At 42.9% G+C, this 27782-nt stretch overlaps 1 long non-coding RNA gene across 16 annotated transcripts in view; it reads right to left on the reverse strand.

Moving 5' to 3' along the window:
- LOC146404668 (uncharacterized) overlaps window positions 1–27782 on the reverse strand; it is an 89274-nt gene that overhangs the window by 1989 nt on the left and 59503 nt on the right. For 2 of the 16 annotated variants that reach the window (XR_014841348.1, XR_014841336.1), the window contains exons 2-5: window positions 9447–10030; window positions 8230–8442; window positions 5706–5897; window positions 4043–4889 (exon numbers count right to left, since the gene is read on the reverse strand). This is a non-coding gene — a long non-coding RNA (uncharacterized LOC146404668). Of the gene's footprint in view, window positions 1–87; window positions 4890–5705; window positions 5923–8229; window positions 8451–9442; window positions 10031–24152; window positions 24237–27782 lie in introns of those variants that run through there. The other 14 variants (XR_014841347.1, XR_014841333.1, XR_014841345.1 and 11 more) reach the window with 13 other exon arrangements.

Consider the following 27782-nt stretch of genomic DNA (forward strand, 5'->3'; position numbering starts at 1 on the left):
CCATACACCTCAGTGGGCATTGTCATGCATCTTAAAAAAATGGCAGCTCCGGGGAACTTACCTTGGTTTTTTCTTCTTCCCCTTAAATGTGTTTGAAAGGCATGAATATAGTGATGGATTCTCAGACTTGCACTGGTGACAAAGCTGTGATGAAAAACTCTTGGGCACCTGGACATTCTCAGGCCCATTTTAGGCCCAGAGTGTGGTCTGAATCCACCAGGACTTTCACCCTCTTTGAAAGACCTTCCCACCCTAAGACTCTGCTCCCTGCTGTGCGAGGTACAAAGCTCCACTGCCAATTGCTGAGAGACAAGTCAGCTTGAGAAGCAATGTCCCTCCTTAGAAATCCATACCTGTCAGCATAGGAGAACCTCCGAGATGTTCTAGAGAAAAGAAGCCTGTTTGACTGTGATTAAATCAGCTCACCCAATCCTACCCATGGCTTTTTTCCCCCCAATAGAATAACCGTTGACATCGTTTAAGGCATCAATCTCTTACAGGCTATATTTTGGGGACATATTTTTCTAAATCCCCACTTGCAATATTGTTATTATTATTATTATTATTATTATTATTTGTCTTTTCAGGACCACACCCATGGCCTACGGAGGTTCCCAGGCTAGTGGTCGAATCGGAGCTGCACCTGCTGGCCTACACCACAGCCACAGCAACACCAGATCCAAGCTATGTCTGTTACCTACATCACAGCTCATGGCAATGATGGATCTTTAACCCACTGAAAGAGGCCAGGGATTGAAACTGCATCCCCATGGATACTAGTCAGATTCATTTCCACTGAACGATAGGAACTCCCCCACTTCTAATATTATTGCCTCAAGATTAATCTGTGATAGGAAAGAAAAAGTCTGTGATTCAATTAATTATACTTCCTTTAAATTTTTGTTTGTAAGGTTTGATTTAGCATAAAGTACTCCACTGTTGGAGTTCCCGTCATGGCTCAGAGGTAACAAACCCAACTAGTATCTGTGAGGATGTGTTTTAAATAACTGGCTCCACTGCTCAGTGGGTTAAGGATCCTGTGTTGCTGTGAGCTGTGGTGTAGGTTGCAGATATGGCTCGGGTCCAGAGTTGCTGTGGCTGTGGTGTAGGCTGGCAGCTGTAGTTCTGAATCAACCCTTAGCCTGGGAACTTCCACATGCTGTGAGTGTGGCCCTAAAAAGACTATACACACACACACACCACACATACATATACATACACATATATATATACACACACACACTCCACTGTTGACAAGTGGCCATAAGCAAATGAAAGTGTGTTTGGAATTCACGAGTTGTTGGACTTTGATCAATCTTGCCATTCATTCCAGGAATCTAAACACATCAAATGGTGTTCACAGAGAATTTCTTTTTTCTGATGTAGAGTAAGTTTTTCTTCAACTAATGATTAGATCTTTGCAACTGGTGTTCAACATATGGATAATTCACAAATGTGCTAATTTACACTGCCGTGGAACATTATCTTAGCTACGACCCAGTTAGACCATCCTTCTAGAGTTCTAGCTAGACATATTTACATATGTCAATACCTGTGTCTATTCCGGATATTTCAGATTATGAGTGGGTAACTTCTACACGCTCAATTGAAGTATGTTGTTTGGGAGCCCAAGATCCACTTTCTAAAAAACATGCATTCCAAATAGTGCTTATGTTCTAGATCTAACTTATAAAATTCTGTTTAATCCACTGTGCCTGCATGGATGCAAAACTACACATTGCAAGAAGCCAGATCTCAGTACAGTTGCCATGCTGGGAAATTAAATCCAGGAGAGAAATGATCAGGTAATAAAATTCACCGAGAAATCCTTTTAAAGGTTTGATCTAAAATGTTAATGTGTGATGAAATATAGTTTTAAAAGATGAGGTTGTAGACTGAGATGCATGTGTGTGTGTAGCTTCTGATAGAAATTTCTAATTGCATTCTTCTGATCTTTCTTTTAAACTCGTGTCCTCTCCCACCCCAGCCCTCTATTATCCAGACCTCATAGCAAGCCTTTCCAGGAAAAAAGTAGTAAGACTCTTGTGCGGAAACTAAGTGAAACAAAAAATGAGAAAGAATAGAAAAAAGATCATTTCTGATTGAAATCCAGGCAGGAATTGGCAGCATTTGGGAAGGAGAAAGTAGCTTTCACACACACATATGCACATGCGTGTGCACACGCACGGAAGAACCAGAGTTCCTTTGATGGACATGGGTAAGATGGGAACAACCTGGGGGAACAGCACATGCGCAGTGACCTCTCTGAAGATGGCCATCCAGAGGAGGGGTCAGGGGAGGGGAGAGTAGTCTTGCCACCAGGGGCCTGGTGTCCAGTTTGTCTTGGATTGTGCCTCAAACACCCGCATAGCTGCCGATTCCCAACTTTTATAGATTCCCACTGCAGAGTTTAGTTGACTAAGTTCCAGCTCCCCTTCCTGAGTTTGCTGTCTGGGTCTCTGCTGAGCTGGTGCCCAGGTCATCAGCCCTTTGCCCCAGAAGGCTGGCACTTGTCCCTTCCATCCCATCCACAGACCCTACAGCCCTGGCTGACCCTTCTCCACCCCATCCCCTCTCACCTCCTCCTTGCTCCCAGAACCTGACCCAGTAGCTGCGTCCCTCTGCTCTGGCTCAGGTCGGCCGTCACTGCGACAGCTTCTATGCCCCCCAAGCCTGCCTGTGCTTTATCCTGTTCTCAGGGTGGGCTTAATAAATGCCAACGCAGGCGTGGCAGAACCCTTCTGTCGCACACCCCATAAGCATGATCCACCCTCTCCCGGGTGTGTCACCTCCTGGGCGCCGGCTCTCCTGACCGCCTGGCTGTTGCTCAAACGTGCACCACTCTCAATGTTTACTCTCAACCACACATCCCCGTCCTCTCCCCTCACTTCTTTCCCTATTAACTGCCTCCTACTCATCAATACTGAGTTCATTTATCATGTCTTTGGAACATTGCAGTCTCTGGCTAAGTAAGAGGCACCTACTCACTGAATTATAATTTACTGAACCATAATTACTTTCTTTTCTCGCTCCAATATGCCTGAGGACAAGGACAACATCTTTCGTTTAGCATCCCCAGCTAGTAGAATATTTCTAAGAACATGGGAGGTACTTAAAAAATATTCATTGGATGAATGAACCAAAGAACATGCAGAGGCGTTCCCACTGCGGCACAATGGGTTAAGAACCTGACCCAGTAGCCTTGGTCCCTGAGAGTTTGATCCCTGGCCCAGCACAGAGGATTAAAGATCCAGCCTTGCCCCAGCTGTGGCATATACTGCATCTATAGTTTGGATTCTGTACCTGGCTGGGAAATTCCATATGCCTTAGGTGTGGAAGTAAAGAGACAAAATAAAATAAAATAAAAAAAACCTCACAAATGCCAAACACAGCCGTCCCCTCTCTTTCTGGTATTCCGTAGAGCTGCAGAATTCTTAGATGGTTAAGTTATTAGTTAGTAGACATGAGCTATATTATATGGAGAAAAAGGTATTGGTAGCAGTCACATAAAAAGATTAACAAGTGCTAATCTGCCTGTGCTAAGATTTACGAGTGGTTTTCTTCAACTTTCACATGAGTGTTGTGCTTAGGATTTTTTTTCAATGGGTTATTTTCATTACGATATAAAGAGAGAGCTAATGAAAAAAATGAAGTGTCTTCTTAACATGGTTTTCGTAACTTTGAAAAGAGACAGGACACACAGGGCCCACTCCTGCCGCCTGTGAGGCACCTGGTCTATCTGACTTCCCTCCCCCTCTGTTTCCCCATCTTTTTGTTTTCTCCACAGTGACTGTGATGGGAGGTTGATGCCTGTTCTGATGCATGTGGGATGCTTGCAATATTAGTAAGAGGGTCCATGTTGGCACGCCTTCCCTGAGCTAGACACCTGCAATCTAGCTGATCAGCTGAACCTCGTTGTCAACATTGTCCCAAAGTCCTCGTGGAGGGGACGCCGAGCCTTGCTCCAGGTCTCACTTCTCCCAGCATTCCTGGGGACGTGTGTCTGCGGGAAGGGGAGAGTGCTGGTCTGTCATTGACTTACCTTAAGACACACTGTACCAATTTTCCATGAGGAGGTAGAGTGGCTGGTTTACCAAACTAAAATAAAGGAGCCCAGCCAGACTCCCCACACCACCTCCTGCAGCAGCCAAGTGTGTCCTGAGCATTCCTCTGGATCATTAAGACAGCGCCTCTGTCCACGGCGGGGCCGAGCGCAAAGCCCACCCCATAAATGCTCTTCATAGGCTAGTCCTTCTCCGTTCCACTGAATGGGCCTTTCATTCCCGTGAAGGTTAGCAAATTCTCTTCAATTGCAATGTAATATTTAATGTTTTTTCCTAACTCTCCAGCTACCAGCATATTGAGGAAAATTGGTGCACTAGTCTCATATGATTAGGGATGATCAAGAAAAAATGTAATGATAGTTGAAATAGGCTAACCTTCTCTGTTCATGACATCGTTGGGTGACCAAAGTCTGTTTTAATGACAAGGTTCATGGATATGCTGTATTGCTTAACATTGTGTGGGTGCCTAATGTATTCCCGGTACCATGCTACCATGCTAGGGGCCTGGGGGATAAAACAGGATTGAAACCTGGTCCCGTGGCCTCCAGGAATTTACAATATGGTGCCTGTACATGAAATGAGATCCAAGTTCTCTTCTCCTTGATCATAACTCGGTCGAATAAACATTTTTATTTCCTTTTATGGGATGATTTTCTTTTAGCTGAGCTCCACTCTCATCCCCTCGTTGAACATCTCCGCAACTTACAAACAGCATCATCCATAACTTTGCGGCACGCTTCGACTCGCTCGCTGATTCCTTCGTTTACGTCCTCACTCAGCAAATATTTTCTTAATGCTCCTGTATGCCAGGGACTGTCCTGGAAGCTTAGAGAAAGAGCAGTGAACAAAACTTCAACACACACAGCACCCCCCCCACACCCCCCACACACCACACGCACACACACACCCCACATCCCCCACACACACCACATACACCACACACACACGCACACACACGCACACCACACACACACACACCACACACACACGCACACACACGCACACCACACACACACCACACATACACACACCACACACCACACATACACACACCACACACACATACCACACATCCCCCCCACCACACACACATACACCACACACCCCACACCCCACACACACACCACACACACACACACCACACACACCCCCCCCACACACACCCCCCACACGCACACCCCCCCACACACACCACACACACACCCCACACACCCCACACCACACACACCATGCACCCCCCCACACCCCACACACACACCACACACACGCACACCCCCCACACACACCACACACACACCCCACACACCCCACACTCCCCCACACCCCCCCCACACCACACACACCACACACACACCACACACACCACACATATACACACCACACATCCCCTCACCACACACACATACACCACACACACGCGCATACACATACCACACACCACATACACACACACCACATACTCCCAACACACACCACACCACACACACATACTACACACATACCACACACACCCTCCTCCCACCCGCCCACATACACAGCACACTCACACAGACACCACACACCCCCCCCACACACACCACATATAACACATACCTCACCACCACCCTCATACACACCACACAGCACACACATGCTCCTTACCAGGAATGAACATGGGCCGTGGAGACACAGCTAAGGAGGAGGGTGGAGAGGATGAGGTGCTCTACTCAGACGTGTCAGGAAGCCTCCCTGAGAAGCTGGCCTTCCAGTGGGGACTTGACAAGCCTGGGGGATGGCGTGTAGGACAGATGTCACAGCACGTGCAGAGGCTGAAGCACAACGACGTGGGGGAACCTGCAGAACAGGGAAGAGAGCAAAGCTGCCGGGAGGAGAGGGGTGAGGAGGTGAGAGCTGAGCCATGATCAGGCTCCAGGATCCAAGGACTGGTGGTCCAAGGTCAGGCTGGGGGGCTTCATCCAAATGGATGGGGCTGGACACAGGGGAGGCCGGATCTGACCTTCCTTTAAGGAAGACCACTTGGGGTTCCCCTGAGGCTCAGCAGTGATGAACCTGACTAGGATCCATGAGGACGTGGGTTCAATCCCTGGCCTTACTCAGTGGGTTAAAGATCCAGCGTTGCTGTGGTTGTGGTGTAGGTCGCAGATGAGGCCTGGCTCCAATATTGCTGTGGCTGTGGGGTAGGTCGGCATCTGCAGCTCTGGTTCAACCCCTAGCCTGGGAATTTCCATATGCTGCAGGTGCGGCCCTAAAAAGCAATAAATAAATAAATAAATACAAAGACCACTCTGACTTCCTCGAAGAAGAGCTTGTTGAAGAAGTTAACGAAAATGGATACATATCTACTTTATTATTTTAGTCCTGGTGTACTCGAATTGGCACAAACATACTACTCTTTCCCAAGTCCAACTACACAGGCAATCATTTGTCAATACACTTGGTATTCTCCAAGAGCAATTTCTTTTTTTTTTTTTTCTGTCTTTTTTTTAGGGCCACACCCACGGCACAAGGGAGCTCCCAGGCTAGGGGTGGCATCAGGAGAATATCTGTGACCTACATCACAGCCACAGCAACTCCAGATCCTTAACCCACTGAGCCAGGCCAGGGATTGAAACTGTGTCCTCATGGATCCTAGTCAGGTTCATTACCACGGAGCCACAGGGGAACTCTGAAAGCAATTTCTTTTTTTTTTTTTTGTTAAATGATCTTTATTTGTTCATGATAACTGGTTTACAGTGTTCTGTCAATTTTCTACTGTACAGCAAGGTGACCCAGTCACACATACATATATACATTCTTTTTCTGACATTATCCTCCATCCTGCTCCATCACAAGTGACTAGATAGAGTTCCTGGTGCTACAGTGAGAACAATTTCTATCTAGAAGAGTGGGGTCAGTCTGGAGAGCTCCCCCACAATGAGGTCCTGTCTGGAAAGGGTCCAAATAGAAATGGGTGACCCACCATCTGGGGCCTTGTAGGGTGGTTTCTGTACAGAAAGGATGCAGACTTGGTGGCTTCTAAACTCCAATCCTGTCCAGAGACTTGCTCATTCTCTGGATTTGTTTGCTTCCATAGCACAGGGTTCTAGGTTTCACATATGGCGGGGATGGTTTGGGGGGCACTGCAGCTCCCACACTCTTCCTTCTACTGGGCTTGGTGGGGGCCCATCGCTCTCAATGCTCAGCCTCTCCTGAACTTGTCCTCAGTTGGAAAAAACTGCTTTGACCAAGGTCATACTGACAAGGGAGGATCAGTTGAAGTGGAGCATTAAAGGCTTGGCCACCTTGCACCACCCTGGGACAGTGCGCAAGGTCAGCTCTGCCCCCCGCCCCCATTGGTTGGGACCCGCTTGCTCTGCACAGCCACCGGCATCTCCCTCTGTCTAGTCCAGCTCTATTCCTTGCCTCCTTACCATGCTACTCCCTATACATCTCCCCACCAAGCCCCCTGCACATTATGCTCCAGCTCTGTGCCTGCTTCTTGGGAGCCCAGATGGAGAGAAAAAGTGCCCCCAAGCAGCTCAGGCTCCTGGGAGCAGGTTGAGGAGGTGCAACTTCAAGTTAGTCTTAGAGGAGCCTCAGGCTGGCCAGGGTCCTTCAGACTTTAAGAGCTCTGCTCTGAGGTCTCCACGCTTGCTCCAGAGAAGAGGGGGTGGGTGGGTTGGCAGTGTTGCATACACAGCGGTGGCTCAGTCAGTATGCACTAAAAGTCATATGATATAACTTATATGTGGAATCTAAAAAAGATACAAATGAACTTATTTACAAAGTGGAAATAGACTCATAGACGTAGACAACAAACTTACGGTTACCAAAGGGGGACTGGGGGGAAGAGGGATAAATTAGGGGTTTGGGATGAACCTAGAAACACTATTATGTATAAAATAGATAATCATCAAGGACCTACTGCAGAGCACGGGGACATCTACTCAACATTCTGTAATAACCGACATGGCAAAACGGTTTGAAAAGAAGAAGTGTATGTATAACTGAATCGCTTTATTGTACACCTGAAACTAACACAACATTGTAAGACAACTATACTTCAATGTAAAATAAAGTTGAATAAAATTAAAAAAAACCCTGCCAATCAGTAGGCTTTAAATAAAGGAGATTACCCTCAATAATGTGGGGAAAAAAAGTTGTAAGCACATATCACAAAGCTAACCTCATTCATATGTGAACAAATACTGGGCTTCCATCCAGAAGGGGCCGTGTGCTCTGAAGCTAGGGACCACTTGGCTCTTGAAGGCCAGCGAGGGGCTCTCCACTGCGCATCCGTGTGAGGGACCATGTGGGAACGAGGCCAAGACTGTGGTTCTTGACCTCAGTGGCAAAGGAGAAAGAAGGTTGCCACGTGCTCTGCACACCTCAAGGGATTCTGGGCATCTCCCAACATCGAGTGAGAAACAGAGCAGCACAATAAGAGAAAGTTAGAAATCACTTAGAGAGGAAGACCTTTCCTTTCGCTATGGTTTAGAGCCAGTTTATATCAAATAACCAAATAATTTTATATCACCCTCTGGTATTTTATCATTAATTTACATCCCTCCCTGAAGTGCTTTGAGAATAATCTTGTTTTTTTTTTTTTTTTTTTTTGCAAGTATCTGTCATATACTGTCTCATTGGCATCAAAAATTTCCATTATTTTTTTTTTAGCTCCAATACAGAAACACTAAACAATATTATATAGGCATAGATGTTTCTGGAACTAAGTCTATGTGCTATTGCATTTCAGTCTGAGGGTACGAGACAAATTTTGTGGCCATTAATTTGAATACTTTATAGGCGGCATGATAAAATGAAAGCATCCGCATATGTTGTATTAAAAGGAATTAATAGTTAGGCCCATTGACAACGTTTCTAACCTTCATGCCGCCTGTTGTCTGGGGTGGGTCACTCTGATCAACCATGATCGATTTTGTGGGAAGGAGGGCTGTTCAGTGGTCCAGGCTCTGGAAGTCCACCCTGGCTTCAGATCTGGCTCTTTGCTCTCTAGCTGCACAGCCTTGAGCGAGCCACCTAATCTTTGCGGCTCGGCTTTCATCCTCAGGGATGAAAATAATAATACCTACCTTATGGGGTTGTTTTGAGATGCAGATGTACACCAAACGCTTGAAAGGGTGGCTGGCTCTAAATAATTGGCCATTATTCAGATGGAATTCCTCCCCCCCTTTTTTTAAAGTGTGCCCAAGATTTGAGGCAGGTTGTGTGCTGTGTACCACCCTTTATTTCTTCCACTTGAGAATGTCACCAAAGTGATCATAGCAGACACAACTAGGAAGCCTGGGAATCACCAATGTTGGTGACAAAGGAAGACACCCAGCCACCACTGCTGTTGGCAGCATCCTGGCTTTTCTCCCACATTCACTATAATTCACTTACCATGGCTCCAGAGAAATACTTTGTCTTGTACATTTCATTTCTCTCTTTTATAAAATGGACATACAAAACTACACTTGTTCTTAGCCAAGAGGCTGAGAAGCGATGGACATACAAAACTTAACTATCTGGAGTTCCAGGAGATGCTGGCTGCATAATGAGACTGGGTCACTCACTGCTATAGCTCAGCTCGGGCTGGAAATAAGTCCTGCTTTGGAGTTTGTCAGGCCGGGGGGTTCGACCCAGGCTCCGAGAAAGCAGAGAGCCAGGCAGCCTCTGGTGGGCCTGATACCCTCTGTCACAAACAGCCATGAGCAGGAAGGAAGCATCCCCGCAAGGCACAGCACCCAGCAGCGGTGGCCTCCTCCTTTTCCTTCTCCCTCTCTGGGGTGATGTTCTTATAGCTCCAGGCTTGATGCTGGTCACATCACCAAGGGCTTCATCCATGATTCCAGACCTGAAATTTGTAATACTTATTTCCAAAGTTCAGTCCAGGAACAGTAACACAGGATCTTTCAACATGGGCTTAGATGAGTGTATTATATCTTGGTTTTCGTGATCTGTTCTTGTCCCAGTGTCTTCATTCCCTGACCAAAACAAACAAACAAACAAACAAACAAACGGTTAGTGATGGGCTCAATTCAATTCCTGCCATATATTTCACTTAGAGTGACGTTTTTGACGAGTTTCCTAATTTTAGGTACTTTATCACTCCTACAGTGTGAATCAGAGTTAGAATTTAGTGCAATGTATTTTCTTCACATTTGGGCCATTGATTGCATTTTGTCCATTTCATTTGAATCCTATCTTTAAAAAAATCAAAAAAAAACAAACATGAATTTTAACATTCCGAATGACATGACCTTGTAAGGATTCAACATACATATCTACAAAGAGATACAATTGGGGACTATAGGGAAAATAGTCATTATAATAGCCTCTAAGAGCAGTCAAGAAAATTTATAGCCAGAGGCTAATTATCTTTTTTTTTTTTTTTTGTCTCTCAAGTTTACATTGCTGTGGAAATTCTTCTTTTAAGATTAGGTAGTATCTTGGAGTTCCCGATGTGTGGTACAGTGGTTGGCCAATCCAACTAGGAACCATGAGGTTGCAGGTTCGATCCCTATCCTTGCTCAGAGGGTTAAGGATCCAGCATTGCCGTGAGCTGTGGTGTAGGTTTCAGATGTGGCTCGGATCCTGTGTTGCTGTGGCTCTGGTGTAGGCAGGTGGCTACAGCTCCGATTAGACCCCTAGCCTGGGAACCTCCATATGCTGCAGGAGTGGCCCTAGAAAAGGCAAAAAGACAAAAAAAAAAAAAAAAAAGATTAGGTAGCATCTCATATGAACCCTAACTCAGCTGTTGGATATGTTTATCATGGTGTCTCTACCCAAAGCAGAATGACTAGAGACCTCAGAATATCATACAGTCTCAAGGAAAAAAAACAATGTGCTACAACCTTATTGCCTGCTTCTGTACACGACAGATACCTACACCCCCAAACACACACTTGATTCCGTTTTTTTAATCCCTTTTTTTTGTCTTTTGTCTTTTTAGGGTCAGACCCGCGGCATCTGGAGGTTCCCAGGCTAGGGGTCTAATCGGAGCTACAGCTGCTGACCTACACCACAGCCACAGCAACGACAGATCCTCATCACAGCTCCCGGTAACCCTGGATCCTTAACCCACTGAGCGAGGCCAGGGGTTGAACCCACAACCTCACTGTTGCTAGTCAGATTTGTTTCCGCTGTACCACGATGGGAGCTCCAATCCCTTTTTAATAATGAACTTTTCCAGTGCATCCCCACCCTCCTCCCGTGTTGGGAGCCCATGGAGCTGGTTGTCATGTCCACAGAGCCTTTACCGTCTATGAAGGAAAGCTCTGGAAGGTTTGCTCAGAATTGAAGTCTTCCCTCTCATGGCAAACGCTTTTCTTTCTTCCTTTTCTTCCCCAGCGACAAAGCTACACCAATGTTTATATTCATATGAAGTATTTCAGCAATTCATAGCCAATTTATCAATGACCAGGCAGCTGTAAGCCCCGCAGTCTAAGAAAATATACCAGCTCACTTGATGTTTACACAGGCTCTGAAATCCCAGAGACAAGGCAGGGGGACAGAGGTACTGGGGGCCCCTGCCAGTGATGGCGGAGGGATGTTTGTATTCCAGCCCAACACATCATTAAGGACACAATTGTTATTTAATGCGGCATAATCATCTTTCTCCTCTTCATGAAACCCACTTAAGTAATTACCTTCTTAGCTCATTGGCTCTGTGAGCTGCCTGGTTAAAAGGGTTCTATGGAAGGAAATATTAAAAACAGACTTATACAGTTGCCCCCTTCAAGCGGACTTCTACTTGTGAACATATTCAAAACGGAGAGCCTTTTTCCTACCCCGAGAGTATGGAAACTCCAAGGAAAATAAATGCTCGAGAGCACTGAAAGGATTTCAGGAGCATAAGAACACATTCGCCAAAATGTCTTCTACTCTCGGGCATCCTTAAAAAACAGCTGATCCTCGCATAATGCCTGACTCTTTGTATTTTCGCTCTGACATCTGTTTTAGCCAATCAATTTTTCATTAAAGCCAAAAGGCTGCTTTAAGATTTGCTGTGGCTTTCTCCTTTTAAGACAAGTACGCATTTCTGAAGAAAATATGCCTTTACAAAACTCAACGCCAGCTTACCAAGCTGTGTGTATCTTAATAAGTGGCATCGTTTTGAAGACGTGCTTTGAAGAGTCTAGATATTAAGACGCAAGATTTAAAGAATCCACAGAACTTATTTTCAGAGCACATTTACATGTCTTTTAAACCGATTTTTTTTATTATGACGTGTCCAAGACATTTAGCACCATTTAAGAGGAGCAGCGCTGAAACACAGAATTGAAATTGCTTGATAACACATCTGCATTTTAAACTTTAAGCTCGCTTTCAAATACACTGTACCATCCGTGTTTACTATAAATACAGAGAGGTAAGTCTGAAATACTTTTATCTTATTTGGTAGCTCTGTGTTTGAGCCTCTTTGTTTGAACAGAAGTGTCAGCTGTATTTTACTTTATTATATAAAAAAGTTTCAGAATTTAATTAAGGGTCAAGTACCAGCAGTAGATAAATGCAACAGCTAAAGCATATTTCTGATCACTCTGAAGTCTGCAATCATGAAAATTATTATCATTGAGTAAAACTGGTCTCAATGATGGTGACTGGGAGATGGATTCTGTGTTACTCAGCTGTCATTTACATAATAATGGGTTCCAGTTTTCATCAGCACCTTTTGTTTGTACAGTGCTTTACTGCTACAGTAAATTGTCAAAATGTCATTCCTCTCCAATCAGCCAGAAAATATCAACAGTAAACAAGGCATAGGAAGAAATTCTCTGATTAGAAGTGTGGCAGAGGAAGAGTCGGGCTGAAGTCTCCATGATCGCAGGAAACATGTTATCCCGGGGTCCCCAAGAACGCGGTCATACAGCTTAGGAAAATCACTTCTCCCTCCTGCTCCCTCCACCAGCTCTTTTAATGAAGAAATACCACTCTGCTACAGGGTCACTCCAAAGCCTTGGAACCCTCACTGGGAATTAACAGTTGTACATCCGTGTCCTTGTCACACTGTTTCCTCTTCCAGGGAATCAGCCACCCTGTTTTCTGGCAGAGCATCTGGGATTCACCGGGGCTGGCTTCTCCTGGTATTCTGTCCCCTGCTGTCTCTCTGACTGTTGGCTAGTGGAGTTCCAAAGAATAAAGGGGCCCTTGGACCCTCTGCCATCACACGGGAGGGCAACAGAGAGGCTCCCATCAGCTGACCAACCAAGGCTTTCCTTCTTCAGACTAGAGAGCTGCCAGAGGCAGAGGGCGGCTCCCAGGAGAGGTGTGAGGGACCCAGGAGCTGGGGAAATGCCCCGGGTGGCAGATGCCACTTCCACACTCGTCATCTTTCCTCCTGGCCATCGCTGGAAACCTGGGGACTCTGGATGCGGAGGGATAATATGCCAAAGCCAGTGTCAGCATCTAGGGTGCAGAGACTCTAATTCTCCTTCTCCCTGCTCTGCACCCCGCCTGTCCTGCTCTTTCACAACATTTTCAAATATGTAAGCTACATGAAATCAATGCATCTTCCTGTTCCTCAATGAAGTCTGCCCAGGACCAGAAAAGGATGCCTTATAACCATTACAGTTACAAAGTATATTAAAATTAAAGACTTCACATTGTGTTTGAAATAAAAATGAATATAGTGGCATTCTGCCAAGAGTCCCAGAAACCACTCTTGTGTGGAATTGAAACATTTGGCTCATATAATACTTAATTTATTTTTATGAAATGACAAGTTATATAAATGTATGTTTAAAACAGAGGGGCACAACATTTTTTTTTTTTGGTAAGTTTCTTTGTATTCTGGCTTATTCAGCTATACATAGTTTGAACTTATATCTAAATGGAACGAAAAACAATAAACTTTTCCAAAGTGATTTTTTTTTAAAGCCACGTGTTCCCCAAATATTTCAAAATGCTATCCTGTAGTTTGGTTCCCCAGGGAAAAGCCCATCGTATCTTCTTTTGGAAAAGAATAGTAGTTTTGAAATCTATTGAAATGAAGTGTCAACATCAGGAAATATTTTGTAGAGCTTTTCAGGTTTCTTACCATACACTTTATTTTGCTTGGTTACTTTTCCCTGCCCCCCCCCCCAACTTCTTTTTGAAAATCCGGCATTGTCCAAACCCTTTCGATTAAGAAAGCTCGGCTGAACGAAAGCACTGTTGTGCTGTACTTGGTGCATCTATAAACAGGCGGGGGGGCTCGGGGAGCTGGGCAGCGCTGGGAGAAATAGGGCTGATCAGCAGTAATTACTCTGACACCTCATGCAGTACACGGAATTAACTCCTAGGACTTTGGGCCGAATGAAGAAGTTGATGTTTCATGTTGTGAATGCATCGGTGCCTGAACCCATTACCAGTTTAAACGGAGACAGGAATTTACTATACTTTTTTTTTGGAGGGCGGGGGGGTGGGTTGGGCATGTAGAATGATCTGTAGAAAATGAGAGTGATTCGGGATGCTGAAGCGAGAGCAGTGTGCGTTTTTTAAGGTACCTTTTACCTTCTGCGTCTGCACCCTATCTATACGACATAAATAAAAGACCCAGGGCAACTATTGTCTTGCAAAGAGGGAGTCTTCTGTCTTAGGGGAGAGGTTGGTGTGTCACTCAAGTGGGTGAAGGTATCCTGGGACAGACCTAGAGGGACAGAAGTGCTTGAAAACACAGAGCAGGAGGGGAAACGGAGCTCAAAAGGCAACTAGTTAGCAGCTGGCACTATGACCTTTAACTGCATCCATGGTAACTGGGCTAAAAGATGGAGTTCCATTTTATTATTCTCACACCCACAATGTTAAGCCTGTGAATCCCATTGCAATTTAATGGCTGAAATCAGAAGGCAGATCTGTGTTCATTGGACCAGTGCCGATACCCTCTTAGCTAATGAGCGCAATAAACATTTTCATGCCAGGAAACCAGTGCAAGTGGAAATATTATGCCATACAGAAATATATACCCAAACACAAAAGAAATGGTCAGGAAAGCCCGTCTTTTATGTGTATTTGCATATTCTAACATTCAAAGCCAATCATCTTTTAAGGAAAGGATAAAAAAAAAAAAGCTGCGATACTATTAAAAACTGTGGCATACCACAAAGCTTATTGTGAATGAGAAATCTCAAGTTATGAATTCTAGAGTTAATGAACATTACTGCCTCTTCTATTATTTTCCTTAATGAATCTTATTATTTGTAAATGCATGCTTCTAATACACTCGGTGCCTTTTCCCTGACTGTACACTGTACTTCCAGCTGAGTCAAAAAACAGTGCAAAAGCAACCTGCACTTTTTTTTTTGGTAACAGGGAAGAGGTTTTTACTATCACTTTGCCTTTGCAGCCATTTAGTTCATAGTTCTTTAAGAATCAATGACAACAGTGTCATCTTGTTCTCATCGACGCTGCAACCTGCATGGTTACACAGATCATGCTTGTTTGTTTTGAAATCCAGGAAAGAAAAAAAAAAAAAGTTGAAGGCAGCTGACCATCGGCGGATGAGCCTTTGCACACGTACTGCCTTTCAGAATGAATGCTGGTAACAGTTTTGATGACAACACACACATTTGGGGTTCAGAAGGAGAGGGGAATGCCTTTAAAAAATAACTTTAGACTTTTAATTTATATAGTGAGGTGCTGACAGGCTGTCTCGCAGATGATTTTGTCGTTTTTGCAGGCAAGATGGTTACACGAGGCACTGGTTTGTATATAGAGACACTTGGGTTTTTTTTTTTTTTTTTTTTTTTTTTTTAATCTCTTTTCCTGTTGCCTGTATTAATGCTTGCTGAGGGCATCTGCGATAAGGGAGGTAACCCTTGACCACCCCCTCAAACCATCCCATGCTTTCTGTGTCTTTCTTATTCAGTGACCCAAATGGCTGTAAGCTCATCCAAGCCTAGGTGCATGGATATTGTGCTACATACTTTCCGTGTGTCAACTTTGTGAATTGAAGGATAAACCAGGAGTTCCCATTGTGGCGCAGCAGAAACAAATCTGCCTAGGAACTGTGAGGTTTCGGGTTTGATCCCTGGCCTTACTCAGTGGGGTAAGGATCTGGCATTGCTGTGAGCTGTAGTGTAGGTTGCAGACGTGGCTGTGGCCCTGGTGTAGGTCGCGGCTACAGCTCTGATTAGACCCCTAGCCTGGGAACCTCCATATGCTGCAGGTGCGGCCCTAAAAAGACAAGAAGACAAAAAAAAAAAAAAAGATAAACCAGTAAAACTATATCAGTCTTTTTTTTTTGTTGGCTTTATTTTAGCAGCATATTCATTAACTATTTTGGTACAAACCCCAAAGAAAGTGAATCTCAATTCCTCAATCCAAGAAACAGCCAGTTGCAGAGGTTCAAGCGTAATCCACATATTATGTGAATTTTATGTAATTTTGCTGTTGCCTTTCTCCCCCCAGTTCTTTTTACAAAACTTCCTTTCACCATGTTAAACTTTAGCGGTATAAATTATGCCGCCGGTATGGAAAGGCAGCCAAGAATTATCCTGGAAATGTAGCTGATGTGTTTCAAGAAGGCATTGTCCAGATTTTAAAACTCCATACACACCTGCAGAAAATGTAACCTATGGAGCTCTTTCCCCCTTACTTTCCTTCAATTTTTTTCCTCAGGAGTTCCTGAAATACGCTTTGACTTTATTTCGGTTAAATGGTTTTCTGAAAAAAAGATGAAGGCTTAATAACTTTCCTTATCAGGAACAGTAAATGTTTTTCTTGTGGCAAGAAGCCAGGGATCCTTTGTCAGAAAAGAGCTTGAACTCTTTTGCTAACAGAAACGACTTGTTCTGGAAACTATAAAGGTCAGGGAGAAAATCATTTTGGTGCTTCTTATCATTTAAGACAATGTCACTTTCATCATTATCAGAGAGTTTTAGAGGATTGTGGGGGGGGGGGGAGCAAGACAAAGGAAGTGGGAACTCAGAAGCCTGAATAATCACACCTGTTTACTTGACTTATGATAGGCCAGGATGTACCTCTATCTGTTTAATAAAAGATGTTCTATCAATTTAGACAATTATACCCAAGATTAAGAATGTCACGAAGCCGATGAAATCTCCTAGGTAACATTAAAAAATAATATGCTTTTAGATCACCTCATCTATTAAATGACAACTGCCAATTTTATTAACGGAGTACTCAAAATTCTTTCCTGAATGACAATTTGAAGTTCAAATACTTTGTTCTTAACAGTTAACTTCATTGACATGACACTTCCACTTCTTGACTCAGGAAACTTGGGCGAATAAGAGCTTTTTGTTTATCCAAGTAAAAGCAGATGGCAAGACGTGGTATTTTATGGCCTCTCTGCATCTTTGCTTAATTATAGGACAACAAGAAATGTTTTGCTTGCATATTACTTGGTTAAAAAAAGATATCTAGGAATTCCTGCTGTGGTGCTGTGGGTTAAGAAGCACACTGCAATGGCTCTGGTTGCTGCTGAAATGCAGTTTTGATCCTAGGCCTGGCACAGTAGGTTAAAGGATCCAATGTTGCCACAGCTGCAGGCTTGGATTCAATCCCTGGCCCAGGAACTTCCATACACCATGGGTGAGGCCATAAAAACAAAATAAAACTTCTAAATATGACTTATATTTAGTGACTGTTCTCAAGGGAGTTCCCTATGTGGCTCAGTGGATTATAAACCCAACTAGTATATCCATGAAGATGTGGGTTCGATTTCTGGGCTCAGTGGGTCAAGGATCCGGGCGTTGCCATGAGCTGTGGTGTAGGTCGCAGACTCAACTCAGATCCCATGTTGCTGTGGCCGTGGTGTAGGCCAGCGGCTGCAGCTCCAATTCGACCCTTAGCCTGGGAACTTCCATATGTCACGGATGATGCCCTAGAAAAAAAAAAGAAAGAAAAATAGTAAATAAATAGTTACTGTTCTCTTGCTTGACTTTATTTATTTATTTATTTTTTTGGCTTCTGAACAATTGCTTCTCTTATCATCAGCCTAGTAAAAGTTAATTCAAGCTTTCATGAAAAGAGTCACCACGGGAAAGTTTAGAAAATGAGCCCAGCATGACCTTGGCCAGACCCAGCTCTGAAGAGGGCTGACTGCTGCCCAGTGAATTAACACATCTCTCCTGTCTGGCTCCCATTTGCTCAGGGCACACAATATTATCTGACTGGAGGTCTTGAGGACGGTTTTACAGATACCTGACAGTCATGAGGAACCTGATAGGCCCTCAACATGGGAGCTGCAGAAACTCCCATCATCATTTAACATGTGTATTTTTATAGTTTTAGTACTCAGGTGGAAAAATCATTGGTCCCCTTGGCCACTGTCTCCTGGAGCCCCACCCCTGCAAAGGTTCATCTTTCCTCATTTGGCCCAAATGATGAAGGGGAGGGCCTGAGCTCCACCAACCACCAGGCAGACTGGAGGCCTAGAACTTGGGCACTGGTGACAAGCTCTAGGGGACCCGAAATATAGCAGAGCTATCATTTGCCCGTCAGGAAGCTGCCCTCTCTGAGGTACTGTCTTCTCTGAGGATGCTGCTCTCTCTAAGGAACTTTGTTGCCACGGCTAACTCCAGCTTGGATGATGCTTCCCTTGTCCAAATCTGCTTTCTTCTCCTCATCCTCCACCCCTCACCTTCAGGCTCCCAGCACAGTTTGATAATTTAATTCTCTGCCCAGCTCTGGCTTGTTTGTGACAAGATGTAAAGAGCCCATTGTCATTCTCCACTTTTCGGTTTCTGGGTTCTGGTACACAGATCCTTTTGCTTATGTAGTAGATATGAAACTATCATTGTTAGCAGCAGCATCATCTGTGGGAACACTCCTCACTGAGCAAGCTCTTAGCCTGGGCATGTCTTAAGCACTATCTCATTTAATCCTTATTGCAATTATGAAGGGAAACCAATTCTGGGAGGTTAAACAAGTTATCAGAAATTACATAGAGATAGTAGGTCATTTAGCTGAGCTGGAATTCTCAGAAATCCCAGCTCTGATGGCATAAATGTAAGTTTTGGTTGCATTTTGTGGTGCACATGCTAAGGGGAAGGATCCTTAAGCAGCATTGATATTTGTGGCACTGGAAGACAGGCATTCTTTTCCCACTGGTTTTCTTATAAAGATCCTAGAAGCCTCATCAACTCGATTGCTTAGTGAGGGCGTGCAGGTCATTGGACCCCCACCAACCTGCATCCTCTGTGCCTCTTGGGTTTGTGCTCTGAGCTTTTCATGCTGACTGCGCAGCACTGACAGTGGATTTTCACCCCAGTGCCCTCCTTGGGTCCTTCTCCCCGTCTACCCCCACTCCCCACGACTTCATGCAATGTCCACGTGCTGTTTTTCCTCATGGCCTGGCTTGTAGCATGGATTCAAAAGTATATCCATTGGCTCACTTGACAAATTTGAGGGGCCTCTTTTAGCAGAAATCATCCTGCAAGACAATGTTAACAGAAAGGGAATGTGGAGCAGAAAGGACCACAAAGTTATCCGTTGAGGTACGATGTTAGTGACGCAAAATATCACTGTCACGCTCTTCTGCAAAAGAGAAGCAGGAGACAAGTCAAGTCATACATCAAAACAGCTTTTGAGGGTTTAGGAAGAAAGATTGAAAAAGAAGGGTCTACTTGACTTTGGGAACTTCAGGGTCCTCCCTAAAATGGAACTTTGCATCCTCATTGCCAGCCTCAGTCTGTGTGCAAGAGTGGGCACCACGTGAGGCCCGGGACACGCTGGGCAAGGAACCAGGATTTTCCCAGAGTGGGAGCCTCTCTATGGAGGATTAATAAGAGGATCCCTCTGCCTCCGAAAGAGTCTCCTCCAGTTTCTCACTGTATTCTGACTACAGGGGGGACAATTACCAAAGAAGCAGATAAAGAGTAGAAAGCAATTTCCCAATGATCTCAGTTCTCAGAATATGAATGATCACAGACACGAAAGTGACATGGTTCAAATGTGGCCCCTTAAAAATTTAACACTGGAGAGATGAAAGAGAAACCACTAATGGGAAGAAACAAAAAAAAAAGAGTTGAAAGTCACAAAATCCGTTTATGGGAATAAGTCAAATAATGTCAGAGAAAAGGAGAAAACACACAAACTCAAGGGCTCTGATCTTTGGGCAATAAATAAGGCAATTTGCATGCACAGGGGGCTCAAAATGGAATTGGATGGGAAGAAAATCGAGCAATAATTCAAAATGGAAAATCATTCCATCCTCAGATACAATCACAACTCTTTTTTTTTTTTTTTTTTTTTTTTTAGTCAAACAATAGAGTCAATCAGCCAGTTCTAGTCAATGCAGAGAATATAGTACTTTTGGTAATGGGTTCAGTTTAAGATTCAAAAGAAATTACACAGGAAGAGTAAAGATATTTTTCTGAAGGCCCAGGTCACGTCTTTTACACGTTGTGTAAAGTACTTGGTACATTTGATGCTGTAAGTATTATCATCATTAGTTCTACATAATGGATAATCAAAAGGATGAGTATGTCAAGGAGAGAAAAGTATTCATATGATAGGTTTTTTAAAAAAAAAACAAACCTCACATACTGTTGTTTATTCCAGATAAAGTTGTGTCCTATCCTCTTAAGATATTTGGAACTTTAAAAATTATAAATCAGGACTTTCCTGAACAGGTGAATATGCTAAATAAAGCTTCTCTTTATTTCTGCTATCACATGGCAGTGTAACTGCACCATTTGGGTAAGCTCGATAATTCCAGTAGAAACCAAAATAGACATACCCAGAGAGGGGAAACTGTCAGATTAAATGTACTCCAAGACCAGAAGCATGGCAGACAATTTGTGCTGACACCTTAATCAGGACGTGCTTTCCACAGGTCAGTCTTTCTGGGTAGTAATTGTTTGTGCTCAGAGATCATCTCATGCTCTTGCTCTATTTTCTTGTGAATCCAAGAAGAGTCTAAAGCCTTAATTATTGAGTGTGGTTTAAGAAGAAGGCAGTTTGGATTTTCTGGGTAACTGGCACCTAGAGATTTAGGGCCAACAACTTTGGTTTCTATCCATTTTTACTGATGCTTTCCCCGAATACGTTGTCATGAAGTTTCACCTTTGCACACTTAACTCGTTGAAATTCAAGCGCACGCATTTCAGAGAGGAGAGGGAGAGAGGCGGAGGGCGGCAGGGGGGTGGGAATTGAAAAACTGAAATAGTTCAAGTCCCCATCCCCCCTTGTCACTCCGTGCGTGACAGGGCAGTGAGTGGCCTGAGTCTGCTGGTCTTTTAGTGGTCACAGAGCCATCCCGCTTCCTCTCTGAGTGGGGTTCTGGGAGTCTGGACATAGGAAGTGCTATTCCCACAGCAGGTCTCCAAATAGAAGACGACTACACCATCCTTTGCTCAGCCCTGGAAACGACAATCTATTCCGTTTGGGCTGGAAAAGCAATTGGCCGTGAATTCACAGAGAGTTAGTACCATGTTATCTGTGGTGCATGAAAAGGGTGCTTCCGATCATCTTCTTTTTCCCTATGGCTGAAATCCTCACCTCTAAGTAGGATGTGACTCATCTTGTGCTATTTGATAGAAAATCTAAGGTCTGAGAAAAGGTTTTGCACAAATTTGGGGTTCACCCCACTTTGTGACTCTTACTCTTCCAGGTTTTATTTCCTAAATTTTTGGCTGCTCGGCCAGCGCCTTAAAATTGTCTCCTGGCACCTCAAGCCAAACATGGCTTTCAGCCACCAAAGCCATGTTCAAATTAGTGAGTGTCCTCAGGCCAGAGGGCTGTAAACTCCCAAATCTCACCTGCTGTAACCCACCTTCTAAATTCAGAGCTCTCTCCTCTAAGTCTCTGTCTGCTTTGTGTCTCTCAAAAGTAACTTCAGGTTGCTTGGGGGTTTTGGAGTGTGTTTACTTTTTCTTTGGATTTTACATTGTTTTCTGACCCATAGGAGGGTTCATCCTGCCAAAGTAATTTACTGTCCCAAAAAGTGGGAAACCATACCCTGTTTTTTAAATAGTTTAAGTCAACAAATCATGGATAAGTCTGTGCAATTCAAAATCCACGATTTCAAAGTCTACCGTCACTAACCATCTCAAACACTAGTAAATCTTGAAATGAGCAAAAAAAATGTTCTTTAAAAAGAAAAAGCAGGAGTTCCCTGGCAGCCTAGCAGTTAAGGACTCAGCATAGCCACTGCTATAGCTCAGGATCCCTGGCACAGGAACTGTGGACATGGCCAAAAAAAAAAAAAAAAAAAAAAAAAAAGCAAAACCTGATTTAACACCATTGAAGGAGTTCCTGTCATGGCTCAGTGGTTAACGAATTTGACAATGAGGTTGTGGGTTCGATCCCTGGCCTTGCTCATTGGGTTAAGGATCCCGCGTTGCTGTGGCTGTGGTGTAGGCTGGCGGCTATAGCTCTGATTAGACCCCTAGCCTGGGAACCTCCATATGCTGAGGGTTCGGCCCTTGTCTAGGTAGTATTGCTGTTAAGCAATAAGTCTATTTTCACTCTGATGAAACAAAATAACTTGGGGAGTTAAAATCTGAAATTTCTCCACTTTTCAAATTAAAAGTATACTGCAGCTCTGTCCAAAAGCACTTTATCTAATGATGGAAATGTTTAATCTATGTCTTATATGGTAGCCACAAGCCACAGGTAGCTATTGAGCCCTTGAAATGTAGTCAATGCTAATAAAAATTAATTTTGTATTATACTTAATTTTAAATAATTTAAACGTAAGTGGTTACATGTACCTAAAGTCTGTTTTGCTGAAAAGCAAAAGTACAGAGAAAATGAAACAAATGGTTGAAATCAACAGCAGGGGAGTCCTGCTGCGGCTCAGCAGTAATGAATCTGACTAGCATCCATGAGGACGCAGGTTCGATCCCTGGCCTCGCTCAGTGGGCTAAGTATCCGGCATTGCTGTGAGCTGTGATGTAGGTCGCAGATGCAACTTGGATTCCATGTTGCTGTGGCTGTGGTGTAGGTCAGTGGCTACAGCTCCCATTCGACCCCTAGCCTGGGAACCTCCATATGCTGCGGGTTCGGCCCTAAAAAGACAAAAAAATAAAAAAAAGACAAAAAAGATTTAAAAAAAAAAAAAAGAAATCAATAGCAAGTAGAAGTCATTTTCATGTGATAAGAGAGATTATTTCACTGTGGTTTAATAAATCAAAAATGTAAAGAATTCAATCACTCTATAATATGTAAGTATCCATCAATATACCCTTTCCCCCCAACTATTACATAGTGGCTATTCTAAACTATATTTGTAGGAACAGGAAGCAGATGACAATACAATTATAAAATAAATTTATGAATAGATATGTCATCACATGGATTATGTAATAATGTATCAGCAAAATAAGATAGCTCAACATGGATTCACTGGAGAGAAAGCTAGGCTTAATATTGCTAGGAATTGTTAAAAGCCCTAGTGCCAATTAGATCTGTTTACATTAAAAAAGAAATATGATACGCCTACGTTTGATTAAACATCCAAATTGAAAAAAATGTTATAACTCATCAGTATGTTTTGTAAGTGTTGGAACAGATGCTGTTGCATCACTTTTCAAAAGACTTTTGCCTGTACTATTATGATGTGTAGAAACCCAAATATGCAGTACAATTTTATTGATAACCATGAATACAACTATTTCACTCATTGTGGAATATTATCCCTGTAGGAATAAGCTCATAATATATTGCTAAGCCACAAAATCAAGTTATATGAACAGTGTCTAAAGAATGATACCATTCTATAGAAACAATGAATGCATATATACATGAGCAAATAATAAGAGAATAAATAACAGAACATGAATGGTGTTTTCTCTAGTAACTGTCTTCTCATGTGGTATCTTTAACAGATTTTTCATTACAGGTTGGTACTGTTATACTTCTTTGTCAAGACTGTGGTCTAATCGTGTTCTTGATGTCATCGCTAGCATGCCATGACATCTCCCTGTGTTGTATTGCTTTGTATGTGGCATCTCATGCCTTCCTTGCAGCCATAAATGTTTCCATGATAGCAGAGGAACTCGAGACAGAGAAATGCAGTCATTTCCCTGAGTGCCTGTAGGTGGCATGAGGTTGAGCCGAGATTTGTTCTCAAGGAGAAGGACTCCAGGCCTATGGCTCTTAATTCGTGTGCCCCTGGAGCCACCCAGATGGAAAAATATAGAAAGAGAAACTTACTCGACCAAAAGACGCCTCACTGCAGACCAGCAAAGAGGAAGTGCACAGTGTGGAGGCCTGTGGGGGACTTGTTGGGCTTCAGGTCTGGAAGAAGGTAAGGACAGACAAAATTTTGGTACTGCAGGTAACAGGGCCCAAAGATGCTTCAAACAATTGGGTTGGGGGTAGGAAATGGGGAGGACTGCTTGAAAATAGGTCTGGGGGCGGGGGGAGTCCCAGGCAGGAGGGAGAAGATTGGAAACACCTGCTTTGTGCTGCTCTAGGGGATGGTGGCCTCTGTGAACCCCTGTGTCCAGGAGGGAGGAAGACACAGGCACCTCTGTGTCCTCGGGACCAAGGTGGCCACCCCGAATATGTGCTCTCAGAGTCATTGCCATACAGGACATCGAGAACTTTACTACCTGTAACACCTGCTTCTGGAGTCAGGTCCCCAGGGGGTGCAGCAGGGCTCCACACAAGGGATGGTAACAGGAAGAGCTATCCACACACATGATGATAGAATGTGTCATAGTGACCTACACACCAACATGTCAAGGTATATTAAAGAATTCTAGTGCCAAGGAATGGAGCCAAAATGTCAAAAATGCAAGTATACCTGATTTATAGACAAAATAAAAACAATAATAAAACAGGAATTCCTGTTGTGATTCAGTGGTAATGAACCTGACTAGTATCCATGAAGATGTGGGTTGGATCCCTGGCCTCGCTCAGTGGGTTAAGGATCTGGCATTGCCATGAGCTGTGGTATAGATCCCGGACATGGCTTGGATCCTGCCTTGCTGTGGCTGTGGTGTAGGCCAGCAGCTGTAGCTCTGATTTGACCCCTAGCTGAGAACTTCCATATGCCATGGTTGTAGTCCTTAAAAAAAAAAAAAAAAAAGAAAGAAAAGAAAAAAGAACATTTCTGAAAATGACTGTGTGCTTACGAATCATCAATGAGATAAATGAAGGAACAGCACCTGTAACAAGAATAATAAATTACAAAAGACAGGAGTTAAACCAAAATCATTTATGTAAAATAGGCTGAGAATCTTGGAGGTAAATATAAAAATAGGAAATCATATGAAATACAAAAATGATGGGATGAATTCTAGACTGAATTCTACTGAGAATTTCACCCAGAATCTCTCTCATTTTCCTCATCTATAAAATGGAAATATTTATTGTTTCAAGGAATAAATGAGGTTGTGGAGGTTTTATTGCACTTTGCTTTATTGTACTTTGTAGATACTGTATTTTTTTTTACAGGTTGAGTATTTGTGATAATTCTGTGTTGTCAGTTGATGGTTAGCATTTTTAGCAATAAAGCATTTTAAAATTAAATATGTACATCATTTTTGGACATAATGTTATTGTACACTTAATAGAATACAGTATGGTGCAAATATAATTTTCATACTCACTGAGAAACTAAAAAATTTGTGTGGCTCATTTTATTGTGATATTCATTTTATTGCAGCATTCTGAAACCAAACTCACAATGTCTCTAAGCTCTGTGTGTGTGTATATATCTCTATAACTATATATCTCTATCGATCTATCTATCTATCTATGGAGAGAGAGAATGAGAGGCAGGGTGGAATAGATAGGTATCTTTCTATATGTCTACTCTTAAAAGTACAAACTTCCAGGGAGTTCCCTTTGTGGCTCAGCGGGACATGAACCTAACTAGCATCCACGAGGATGTAGGTTCGATCTCTGGCCTCACTCAGTGTGTTAAGGATCTGGCATTGCCGTGAGCTGTGGTGTAGGTCACAGACAGCTCAGATCTGGTATTGCTGTGGCTGTGGTGTAGGCCAGCAGTTGCAGCTCTGATTCCTAGCCTGGGAACTTCCATATGCCTTGGGTGCAACACTAAAAAAAAAAAAGTACAAATTCCAGTTATAAGATAATAAGTTCTAGAGGTACAATGTACAGCATGGTGACTGCAGTTAACAATATTGTATCATATATTTGAAAGGTGCTAAGTGAATAGATCTTAAAAGTTCTTATCACAAGGAAGCAACCTCTGTAACTCTGTGATGGATATAAACTTATTGTGCTGATCATTTTACAATATAGACATATACCAAACCATTCTGTTTCACACCAAAAACAAATACAGTGTTATTTCTCAATATATCTGAAAACACATTGCAAGGATATGCATATACTTAAATATAAACTTATAAACTCATGGAGGTCAAAAAGATAAAAAAAATGTAAGTCAACTAGGACTTCAGCAGAAAGAAATAGAAGAAATTGGTGGAAAACTAATATTAGATGAAAGGATGGCTGAACATTTGCCAACATTGATTAAGGCTTTATGTTCTTGGATTAAAAATGCCTTTCAAATAAGGAACAAAAACAGAAAGGAAAGAGAAAAGGAATCCACATGTAGACATATCTGTATGTAACAGCATAATATAAAAGAGGCACCAGAAAGAAAAGAGAGCTAACATATAAGTTTTTGACAGCAGCCTCCTCACTGGCAATAAATGGTACCAGAAGACAAAGGATAAAAACTTTCAGTGCCATTAACCCTGAATTATATACCCAGTGACCTTATTATGCATTAAGGAGGTTTGTTTTTTTTTTTAATTCAGAAATACAAAGATTAGAGTTTATTTTTATTTTTATTTTTTTCAGGGCCATACCTACGGCATATGGAGGTTCCCAGGCTAGGTGTCTAATCAGAGCTACAGCTGCTGGCCTACACCACAGCCACAGCAATGCTGCATCTGTGACCTATACCACAACACACAGCAACACCAGATCCTTAACCTACTGAGTGAGGCCAGAGATCGAACCCGCAATCTCACGGTTCCTAGTTGGATTCGTTTCCGCTGTGGCATGACAGGAACTCCAAAGATGGACTGTATTGCTTGCAGAACTTATTGAAAAAATTCCTAATGATGTACATGACGAAGGGGAAAAATAAATGCAGAGAGGAGCAGGATAGACAAAGAATAGTAAAACTGATAATATGATTGATTGCAAAAATATCCTTTTTCTTTTGTTTTTAAGGATGGACCTTAAAAGTGCATTAAATAACAACAGTAGGACAGAGAGGGTGATGAGAGACACAGAGACAGAGACAGAGAGACAGAAAAACAGAGAGAGGGGGAGAGGGAGACCTGATCAGAGCACAGAGTGAGCTAAGGCTCTTGTCTTTCGGGAGACTAGAGACTCCAAATCACCATAGATCTTGCTAGAAATGTTTATAGTTAATTTTATAGGGCAAATGAATGAAGGGAATACTGGAAACTTTATCAAACACTCAGAAATTGGGACTAAAAGTGAAGGAAAAAAGGCACAATGAAAAAAAATTGCAGTAAAACAAGTTCAAAATGTAGTTGCAATAAATGGTGATAGATTAAACACATATATTTCAAGATTGATACCGGCACAGTGGATTTTTTTTTTAAAGGATATAGCTGTATCTTTCTTCTATGAAACAGAATCACAGAAATATTAAAAATAACAGAAACAGGTCTAATAACGTCCAAATGTTGGTGTAGCAACATTAATACTAGATTAAAAAAAGAGTTTGTGGCAAAAATCATCATTATGGTTAAAGAAGGAAATTGCACAACTGTGATGATTCAAGAGACAAACTGTCCAGGTGAGCATATAGCAGGCTTAGAATTT

Source organism: Sus scrofa, chromosome 3 (assembly GCF_054392235.1).
Source record: "Sus scrofa isolate SSC_HxYL_T2T_F1_AM1 chromosome 3, Sscrofa_HxYL_maternal_Yorkshire_Landrace_v2.0, whole genome shotgun sequence".
NCBI classification, from domain to species: Eukaryota; Metazoa; Chordata; class Mammalia; order Artiodactyla; family Suidae; genus Sus; species Sus scrofa.